At 49.5% G+C, this 10876-nt stretch overlaps 1 long non-coding RNA gene across 1 annotated transcript; it reads right to left on the minus strand.

Annotated features, from left to right (window-relative positions):
- Nucleotides 1–8298: 8298 nt before the first annotated feature.
- On the minus strand, nucleotides 8299–10552 carry LOC139438058 (uncharacterized). The gene is made up of 2 exons (XR_011647946.1): nucleotides 10449–10552; nucleotides 8299–9565 (listed from the first exon to the last, which is right to left on the minus strand). It is a non-coding gene; the product is annotated as an uncharacterized lncRNA (long non-coding RNA).
- Nucleotides 10553–10876: the final 324 nt, after the last annotated feature.

A 10876-nucleotide genomic window follows, 5' to 3' on the forward strand; every position in this document is an offset into this window, starting at 1 on the left:
ATGGGAACCAGGTATGTAATGGAAAAGCTATTTGCTTCTATTCTTTTCATGGTTTGATAAGAGTTTTGGAAAAATTAAATTGGGGCCTTTTTCTACTTATTTGTGAAAATCTGCAAGAAAAGAAAAGCCAAAAAACACTTGGAAATAATAATTTTTAGAAAAAAATAAGTGAGAAAATGTTCATATATTAGGAAAGAGAAATGAGAGTTAGCACCTTAGAGCAAGTGACTTCTAGATGTCGAAAAAATAAAATGGCCACTTGAATTGAACATTACTGGGAGCAACCCTTTTCTGAGAAATGAAGAGGAGATAGGGACTTACAAAAAAAACCAAACAAACTATTATCACAGGGTTGAGACCTTCTGAGACCCAATATAACTGCAGTCTGAACAACACTTACACACTTAGTAATAAGCCATTTTGGGTCGAGGAGACATAGCCTATCAAAAATACTTAAGTAGGGAAGTGGACTTGGCCCAGTGGTTAGGGCATTTGTCTACCACATGGGAGGTCCACAGTTCAAATCCCGGGCCTCCTGGATCCATGTGGAGCTGGCCCATGTGCAGCACTGATGCACGCAAGGAGTGCCATGCCACACAGGGGTGTCTCCTTGTAGGGGAGCCCCACGTGTAATGAGTGCGCCCCATAAGGAGAGCTGCCCAATGTTAAAGAAAGTGCAGTCTGACCAAGAATGGCACCACACACATGGAGAACTGACACAACAGGATGATGCAACAAAAAGAAACACAGATTCCCGTGCCGCTGACAACAACAGAAGCAGACAAAGAAGAATAGGCAGCAAATAGACACAGAGAGCAGACAACTGGGGGGTGGGGGGAGAAATAAATAAAATAAATAAATCAATAAAAATACTTACGTATATCACACTAACCAATGTGCATCTGTTCCTCATTGTGTGGGACCTCCTTTTTTTTTTTAATTTATTGAAATATATCAGTCATACATAAACATATATCAACAATAAATGTATAATAGTTGTGAACTTACATCAAACAAACATATATAACATCCCACCCTACCACCAATAACTTGCAGTTTTTAAAGCTTTTTAACTGATTAAAGAGCATTGTCAAAATATTACTACTAAACAAAGTATTTTCCCCTAACCAATCCGATTATTGTTATCTTTATATCATTTATATATGAACAGACATAAACTGTTAAGTGTATAGTAAAAGTTGTGAACTTACAAAGCTAGCATGCATGACATCATACAGGGGTCCCATACATCAACCCTCCACCAACACCTTGCATTGTCATGAGATGTTTGTTACAAACTATAAAAGAACATTGTCAAAATCTTACTACTAATCATAGTTCTTTTCTTACATTTGGTGTGTTTTTCCCCCAACTCATCCTATCATTATTTTTTAAATATATTTTTTTATGACAGAAGTTGTAGACTCATAAAATGATCATGCACATGTGCAGAATTCCCAAACAAAACCCCTCCATCAACACACCACAATGTGGTGTGTCTTTGCTACAGATAGAATAATATCATCTGATTATTGCTATGTCCATAGTGTACATTTGGCTCACATTTTCCATACTGCCTCAGTATCAACATAGTATATCTTTTGCATAGATGCAAGAATATTATATTATTACTACTAAACACAATCCATAGGTCACTCCAGCTGTATTTCTCCCATGTTTCTCCACATTCCCAACACCCCGCAGTAGTGATATACATTTGTTCTAGCTAACAAAGGACACTCTTGCATCTGTACCATCAACCACAATTCTCACCCACCTCTTGGTTTACTGTGCTATCCAGTTCCTAGATTATTCTCAAGTATTCTATCAATTGGCATTTATATAACTAGACTACCATTTTCAGTCACATCCCCATTTATAAACTAGCTGTTACTCACTGTGTGTTACTGTCCACTCTATATATTTCCACAATTTTACAGCAAAGCTAATTAAAACTTCTACATACATTAAACATCAGTAGTCCACTCAGTCCTTCTTTTATCTCCTTTAAGAATCCGCCACCTATCACCAGGTCTTGAAGATATTTTCCAATAATTTCTTCCAAAAGTTTTATGCTTCTTGCTTTTTTTAGTTTTTTTTTATCCATTTTGCTTTAGTTTTTGGATAAGGTGTGAGATAAGGGTCCTCTTTTCTTCTTTCAGCTATGGATATCCATTTCTTTCAGCACCATTTGTTGAATGGATTGTTCTGCCTGAGCTGTGTGACCTTGACAGGCTAGTCAAAAATCACTTGACCATACCTGTGAGGGTCTGTTTCTGAACCATCAGTTTGGTTCCATTGGTCTATTGTGTCTGTCTTTAGGTCAGTACCATGTTGTTTTTACCACTATAGGTAGGTATTATGATTTAAAGTCTGGAGATGAGGATTCTTTTTTCCTTTTTATGATGTTTCTCGCTATTTAGGACTCCTTACCCTTCCAAATAAATTTAATGATCATGTTTTCAATTTTTTCTTTAATGCCGGTGGAGTTTTTATCGGGATTGCATTAAATCTGTATATCAATTTGAGTAGAATTGACATCCTAATGCTATTTAGTCTTCAAATCCATGAGCATGGAATGTTCTTCCAGTTATTTAGGGCTTTTTAGATTTGTTTTAACATTGAGTTGCAGTTTTCTGAATACAAGTGCTTTACATCATTGGTTAAGTTTATTCCTGACTATTTGAGTTTTATCTGTCATATTTTATTTTCACCACTCTTTTGATACTTTTAGTTACTTTTATTGATACAATCTTCATTTCTAGACTCTCTTCCAGGCTTCTCTCTCTGTCTTTTCTTTTCAGGCTCTAGCATACCCTTTAGTATTTCCTGAAAATCTGGTCTCTTGCTTAGAAATTCTCTCAGTTTCTGTTTATCTGTGAATATTCTAATTTTTCCCTCATTTTTGAAAGACAGTCTTGCTGGATATAAGATTGTTGGTTGGAAGTTTTTCTCTTTAGTATCTTAAATATATCAGACCACTGTCTTCTTGCCTCCATGGTTTCTGGTGAGAAATCTGCACTTATCTTATTGGGTATTCCTTATATGTTATGCATTGCTTTCCTCTTGCTGCTCTCAAAATTCTCTTTGTCTTTGGTCTTTGACATTCTGATGAGTATGTGTCTCAGAGTTGGTCTATTTGGATTTTTTCAGATGGGAGTATGTTGTGCTTCTTGACAGTGATATCTTCAATAGGGTTGGGAAATTTTCTACTGTTATTTCTTCAAATATTCCTTCAGCCCCTTTTCTCTTCTCTTCTCCTTCTGGGACACCTATTGCACCATTCGTTCCCATAAGATCTGCTATTTTTCTATGTATGCTTTCAAATTCTTCTTTGTGCTCATCCAATGTCTTCTTAATATCCCTAATGTATTTATTAATCTCATTGAATTTATAAAGGAGTTTTGTTTGAACATCTATAATTACTTGTCTCAACCCATTTATGTCATCTGGAGGCTTACCTTCTTCCTTTTACTGGGCCATACCTTCCTGTTTCTTGGTGTGGATTTAATTTTTTGTTGGTGTCTTCACATCTGGCTAACTAGAGTACTTTTTCTGGGTGCAGTTGTTTTCCTCTCTAGTTTAGGGCTTCCTATCATTTCTACCTTGCTGGTTATCCAGTAGGAGCCAAGCATGTAGTTGGTGCTGTGAGCTGTGGAGGCCAAGCATGTAGTTGGTGCTGTGAGCTGTGGAGGCAATCCATGTGCAAACCTAGACTATATTTGCCCAGAGAGACTGATGAAGCTTCGCATCCCTTTCTCCCCTACCTGGGGTAGGGATGGAGCTGCAGGTGTGGGCAGCAATCTATGCAGTGCAGGTCCAAGATGACCGCAGGTGCCCTGGTAGACTTCTGATTTTCAGTCTATGCCAGCCAAAGTTCCCTGCAGTTACCTGTATAGCTGGCGTAGGGTTCCTCAGCCTCCTCCCTGCTAGAGGTGGGACTGAAGCCTAGGCTAGGGCTGCAGGCTGATCTGTGTGAAAGAAACTGGTTCCTGCCGACACTGAGAGTCTCAGTCAGCCTGGCTTCCCCGGCCACTGGCCTCTTTCTGACTTGGGCTGGTTCACACCCCAGCTGTTCCCAGGGTTATGTCTTAGCCAGCTGAGTCTCACTCAGTAGCCAAAATTGGCAGCCAACCATCTCCTCCCGTTTCTGGGAAATGGAGCTTCCAATTCCCGTCACAGAGCAGCTCCTGGGGCGGCTCGTGTCGCCAGAGTGGGATGATCACCCGCCTAGTGGCTTGACCAGTAATTTCCCGGCGAGGCTGGTGCAGGGCCCCGCAGCTTCCTCCCTGCCGGAGATGGTCCTGGGGCCTAGGCTAGAGCTGCAATCTGACCTGGATGGGAAGAAGCCAGTCCCCACCAGCACTGGGATCCTCAGTCCACCCTGCTTCCCCTTGTGTCAGGCACAGAGTTCAGATGGCGGCTCCCGGCCTCTTTCTGACCTGGACAGGCTCAAACCTTAGCCTTTCTCAGGATTATACTTTGCCCACTGAATTTCCTCATCAGCAGCTGAAGTTGGTGCCCAACCATCCCCTCCCCCGTTTTTGGGAAATGGAGCTTCCAATTCCAGCCGCGGAACAGCTCCCGAGGCGGCTTGTGCCTCCAGTGGAGGATGGCACCCGCTTCCGGGGCCTCTACGTACGAGTCCTCTCTGCAGATGGGCGGCCTCCTCCTTCCACTCCTTCAAGGATGTGGCAGGATGCTCTTCTGGCCTCCTGGAGCCCCCAAACAGGTGCCTCAGCTAGCTCCAGAGAGCGCTGGGTGTTTGCTAACTGCCCTGGAGCAGGAGCTGACTCCAGGAGCTCCTCACTCCACGACCGTCTTGCTGGTCGGGACCCTCCTCTTAATGAAAAACTTAAACACCAACCAATCCTCGTAACTTCCCGCTTGGAAGTCCTCAAGGCTTTGTAAGCAGCTGCTACAGACTTCTCCAGTTTGAGCTCTTCCTGCTCTGGCTGTTTCCCTTTCAATAAACTGCAGCTTTAACTATATTGGATTACATTGGTAACTTTTGACACAGGGAACATGAAAATCAATGCAAAAGTCCTCATTGGGGGACAAATACTGTAATTCATCACAGGATAGTAAGGAAAGAAAACTAGGTCAAAGCCCCTTTCCCGTAGCTTACCCAATTTTATCTGAGACTTAGGATCTTCAATAAAAAAGGATGAAGGACAACTTTACTGCTAACTCTCTAAGAAGTGTTTCAGAAACACCCTGCACTATGTTAATAGGTATGATGACGGGAAAGAGCTCTGCTGTCAAATAAACGTGAGCAGCGCTCAGTTCAGCAAAGTGAGATAGGCTCCTTCAGCGCCTGCCTCCGAGCCTCCACTGGGACGGCGTGCGCTGTGGATCTACAAAAGGAAGAGGCGCACGCAGCGCCCCCCAAACTAATTCCAACCTGGAATCCTTCTTACAAGGATCACCTTGTAAGACCAAGTCTTTAAGGAGCACGGACTCAGAGATTTAGGAAGACTCAAATGACATCGTAATATCCCAAAATGGGGAGGATTTGCACATCCAGGCTTAGAGGCTGTGCTAAGTAAGTCCTTTCCAGGCAGTGGTTGTGGAGTGAGGCAGAGCACAGAGGCAAGGAAGCCAGGCATGCACATGGGACCAGAAGAGAGCACGGGACAGATACAGGGAGCGGGGAGGAGGGGGCCAAGGGCCCACAAGAAGGGCGGATCTCCTTCCTTAAGCAGTGGGGAGCCCCTGAAGGTCTCTACTGAGGAAATTAACAAAGGCCCGAAGGGAGCGCTTTGGGGAGTTCACTAGGGCTGCAGGCTATGGCATGGGTTTAAGGCAGAGTCGGGGAGACAGGAGGTGCAGTTAGGAGACAAGCAGGCAGAGGGGACGCTGTGTGCTTTAGTAAGGCAGTGGCAATGGGAGAGAGAGGGATGAATAAAGTCAGGACTTGGAGTTGTCCTAGGTGGTGCTGCAGGGACAGATGCTGGACACTGTGTGTCCTGTCATGGCCCACTGGGTGGACTGGGGGAGAGTGTGGACTACAGTGTGGACCACTGTCCATGTGCTGCTGCAGTGCTCCAGAATGTATGTGAATGTGTCACACTGATGGAAGAGTTTTGTTGATGTGGGTGAGGTGGGGGGTATATGGGGACCTCATATTTTTTTAATGTAACATTTAAAAGAAAATAAAGAAGAAGAAGAAGAAAAAGACTCAAAGTCAATATTGTCAGATCTTGGAAAATGATCGTGCAACGGGGGAATCCTGGCAACTGGTCATTCAACCAGGATTCACTTGTGCCAAGCACCGTGCTGAGCATTTGGGATGCAGGGTACATAAGAGACTTAGGGTGCCTGTCTTTGTGGAGAGCAGAAAGGAGAGGACTAACTCTGAACAAGTCATTGCACGTGTGAGGCATGTTGCTAAAGGCTCAGTACAGGAAAGACTTTCTTGGGAGAATGTCTGCATGTGTTTTCTCATCAAATAATGGCCTGTTGATGGGCAGGGTACCCAAACCCCCAATAGGACTACGTGATCCTTGTTGTGACGCCTCATCTGACCAGTGGTAACTATTCCTATCTTCTCCAGGGGAAGTTGGGTGGCGTCCTACCAGGCAGACAACCACAGCCATTTGTCCCCATCCGTCTCTTCCTCCCAGTGCACCAGACTCCTGCACAAAAGAGCGCCAGCGTGCCACCTGTTCCACCCCAGCCAGGCATGAACATCAGAGGCCTGTATCCACCCCCAGGACCAGACCCCAGAGGATAAGGTCTCCCAGTTGTGTTTGGCAACCTTGCACTTGGCCTGCCGGTACCCCTCCACTGAAGCTCACCACGTGGGAGCTTTGCTTGCACATTCTCCGAAGTCCCCATAGCAGAAGAAATGTCCTTCGATCTACAAGCCCCACTGATTTCTACCAAGGGTGGGCCCTGTTAAAAAGGAAGCCCTGCCGGCGGACTTGGCCCAGTGGGTAGGGCGTCCGTCTACCACACAGGAGGTCCACAGTTCAAACCCCGGGCCTCCTTGACCCATGTGGAGCTGGCCCATGCACAGTGCTGATGCGTGCAAGGAGTGCCCTGCCATGCAGGGGTGTCCCCCACGTAGGGAAGCCCCACGCGCAAGGAGTGCACCCCGTAAGGAGAGCCGCCCAGCGCGAAAGAAAGTGCAGCCTGCCCAGGAATGGTGCTGCACACACGGAGAGCTGACACAACAAGATGACGCAACAAAAAGAAACACAGATTCCCATGCCACTGACAACAACAGAACCGGACAAAGAAGACGCAGCAAATAGACACAGAGAACAGACACGGGGGGGGGGGGGGGGGGGGCGGGGAGGGGAGAAATAAAAAAATAAATAAATAAATCTTTAAAAAAAAGGAAGCCCTTTGTTCTTCTCCACACCCTGGTGGGTTTGGATTGTCAGCATAATCCCAGGGAAGTATGGCAGCGGGAGCTGGGAAGAGCCAAATGGCCCTGCCTAAGTGAGCAAAATGAAAGTGAGTGTCCTGTCTCAGGGGCTGCCTTCTGGAGAAGCTGCTGAGCCCAGAGGCTGATGATACCAGAGAATTAGCCGCCTCCAGGAAACGCACCCAACCGACATCCTGGGGAGGACTCTGGCCTGGGAACCAGAAATTCACTGCAAGCCCTACTTTTCCTGTTTTAAGCAGAGGAGCCTCTTTTCCAACGAAAGCACTGCAGAGCTCAGTTCCATAAGCAGGCGGCTGAACAGAGCCTCTCCTGGCTGACTCAGATGGTGAGCCCCGGAACTTCCGCCTTGGCTCCCCGGGCAAGGGGCTGCAGATCAGTTTGAAAACCCTTGGTCCAGCTTGGGACTCCCTAATTTTATAGGTGAGGAAACGGAGGCTCACAGGTGGCACCCAACCGCCCAGCAGCACGTGCCCCCGGGAGGAAGCAAGGGCTGGAACCCAACTCTCCTCCTTCTCGGTCCAGGACCCTCTACTTTCCAGCCCTCACGGGGCCCCACCCGCAGGCCAGCAAGTCTTCTTACCACCGACCCATTCATCTCGTCTTCCTGGTCCAAAGAAAGAGCTGTTCTTTATTGCTTCAGAAAGGTAGAAACAGAAGCCTTGCCCCACACTGCGGGCAAGACTCAGAACCCAGCCAGGATGAACCTGTTGGAGTGCCTTTCTTCTTTCTTTTGCAGTTTTGAAGTTATGGAAGTGTTCTGAAAGCAGTGACATCACTAAAACACAGACAGCTTAATGGGGCAAAATTGAGAAACGGTACGGCTCCTGAGGGCGCACGGCGGACAGCGGGCGGTGTCAAGGGCGGACGCACAGCGGCGCGAAGAATGCTGCGGAGACGGAGAGTGGTGGCAACGCGTCTGCTTTATTGAGGAAGACAAGCGCTTATATAGGCTAGGGCGCTGGCGGTAGCAGGGCTGAGCCAAATAAGGCAATGTATGTGAGGGGAGGCCGCTGATTGGCTGGGGACGGTTGGGGGTGAGGTACGAGGGTAAGGGGCGACGTGTGGGGTGCGGATTGGCTTAAGCTGAAGGCGACCTGCGATTGGTTGTTGGAGGCTGTTGCTAGGTAAAGGGGCAGAGGCGAGGTTATCATTCTGGCGGGGGGTATACGGGGGCTGGGGCAGAAGATAAGGGGAAGTTGTGGGTTGGGTTCTGGTGAGGCGCGGGAGAGGCAGGCCGATTCCCCTAGGGCGGCCCCTGTGGAGACCGGATGCTGGGTGGAGATCGAGGAGGCAGCCGTTAGGGGCAAGAGTAGCAGGGGGGCGACAATCTACCCGCGCCAAGCACTCACCCAGCAGGAGACGAGGCCTCATCTCAGCGTGCTGGGCCCGCCCAACGATGGTAGCATGCTTGTTACCTCATCTCACCCTTGTTTTTTAGTTTAGAAGAAAAGGGGGCTGCCATGGCAATGGGCAGACGGCCTCTGCCGGCTGGTAGGCGGGAGGAGCGGGGTAAGGGGCAGTGGGATAGGGCAAGGGCTGACAGGGGGACAGAATCAAATCGGTGGCACGGTCCTCTTAGGCTGCGGGCGATGGGCCGGTTTTTGGCGTTTTGGTCGTGGTTTTAGTAGGGGAGCGTGGAGGAGTGACAGAGCCAGCAGCCTTGGGTGAGGTTGGGGTTGGAGGAGTTGAGGGAGTAAAATGAGGCATTGATAAGGGATATAAGCGGGTGGCTTAGGTCCAGGGAGGGTAGGCGGTCAGGAGTAACGGGTGTGCTGTTGCTAAGTGTGCCGTTGCTAGAAGGAACCGGTGTGCCGTGCGAAGCGGGTGCAGGGTTAGGCCGAGGGGGAGGGTTTAGAACCTTATTTGGGCCGACTGGGACTGAAGGTGATGGGGAGGAGACTGGTGCTTTCCAGATTATAAAAAAGGAGACCAATTGAAAGGTTGATGTTATGGATTGGAGAGCACCGTCGGGGTTGTGAGGAGGAACGAGAGCATGGAGAGGAGAAGAGCAGAGAGGTTTGGGTGAGGGGCGGGGTGAGCGCGTTTAGCTGCGCGGTACAGACGAAGTAGGTTCCTCGTTTCCTCTGGATCCGTCGCACCCAGGGAGAGCTGGTTCATCTGGTGTTGCAGGGCCCTCAGGCGGCGGCGCTCCCTCCTTGTTGGCCTCGGCTGCGGTGGCGGGTCCATTTGAGCGCATGCCGAGGCAAAATCGGAATTAGACGCGGCAGGAGCGTTGTCCTCCTCCTCCTCTGTAAAATAGGTCTCGGCGGGGCGAGCCCCCTGGAGGCAGGACTGGAGCGTAATGAGGGCGGGAATGAGGCCCGGGGAAAGTGTTTATTCTCGTGCTGTATAGCCGCGGCGACGCGGTCGACGAGAATTCGGTAGGTATCAGGGTCCCAGAGGTTAGCGGTAGCAAGCCAGGGATTAAAGGGAAGCAGGAGGTCCCAAAAGGACTGCAGCTGTTGGACAGAGACCTTGCATTGATGGAAGTCAAGCAGGGCCGCCAGGGCGCGGACCTGGGGTGCTTGCTTGTGAGAGAGAGAGGCCCCCATGGCGAGAGAGAGGGAGGGGAAAAAAGGGAGAGGCCTTTTGAGGAACAGGACGATAAGGGAGACCAGAGCGAGGATGAGAAGGAGAAAGGCAACGGCTAAGAGGATTCTTTGGCCAAGGCTCCAGTCCCTAGGAGCCGTGTCGGCAAGGCAGAAAGCAGAGAGGGGGACGACAAACAGAAAGGTGACGAGGAGGAAGCAACGAAGGAATGGCTGCGGTGGGAGGGGAACAGGCATGGGGTCCGCCAAGTTATGGAGCGAGGCGGGGGTAAGGTGGAGGGACAGCAGGGACTTTATCGGATGCCTCTAGGGCGGCTGGGCCCGAGTGGCCCGAGCTGCAGTGCGCCAGAGCCCTCCTGAGGGGGGGGCGATAAGGGGCCCACGCAGAGTGCCGGGCGGAAGAGACCGAGCCTGTACGGGGCTGGTCGAGGGGTCCGCTAAGGGCGGACGGAAGAGCCCTCTCCGGCGGGCTGTTAGGCCCGGGAGGGGATGGGGGTCCTTACCCGCCCCACGTTGGGTGCCAACTGAGGGCGCACGGCGGACAGCGGGCGGTGTCAAGGGCGTTCGCACAGCGGCGCGAAGAATGCTGCAGAGTCGGAGAGTGGTGGCAACGCGTCTGCTTTATTGAGGAAGACAAGCGCTTATATAGGCTAGGGGCTGGCGGTAGCAGGGCTGAGCCAAATAAGGCAATGTATGTGAGGGGAGGCCGCTGATTGGCTGGGGACGGTTGGGGGTGACGTATGAGGGTAAGGGGCGACGTGTGGGGTGCGGATTGGCTTAAGCTGAAGGCGACCTCCGATTGGTTGTTGGAGGCTGTTGCTAGGTAAAGGGGCAGAGGTGAGGTTATCATTCTGGCGGGGGGTATACGGGGGCTGGGGCAGAAGATAAGGGGAAGTTGTGGGTTGGGTTCTGGTGAGGCGGGAGAGGCGGG

The sequence above is a fragment of the Dasypus novemcinctus genome, chromosome 3 (assembly GCF_030445035.2).
Source record: "Dasypus novemcinctus isolate mDasNov1 chromosome 3, mDasNov1.1.hap2, whole genome shotgun sequence".
NCBI classification, from domain to species: domain Eukaryota; kingdom Metazoa; phylum Chordata; class Mammalia; order Cingulata; family Dasypodidae; genus Dasypus; species Dasypus novemcinctus.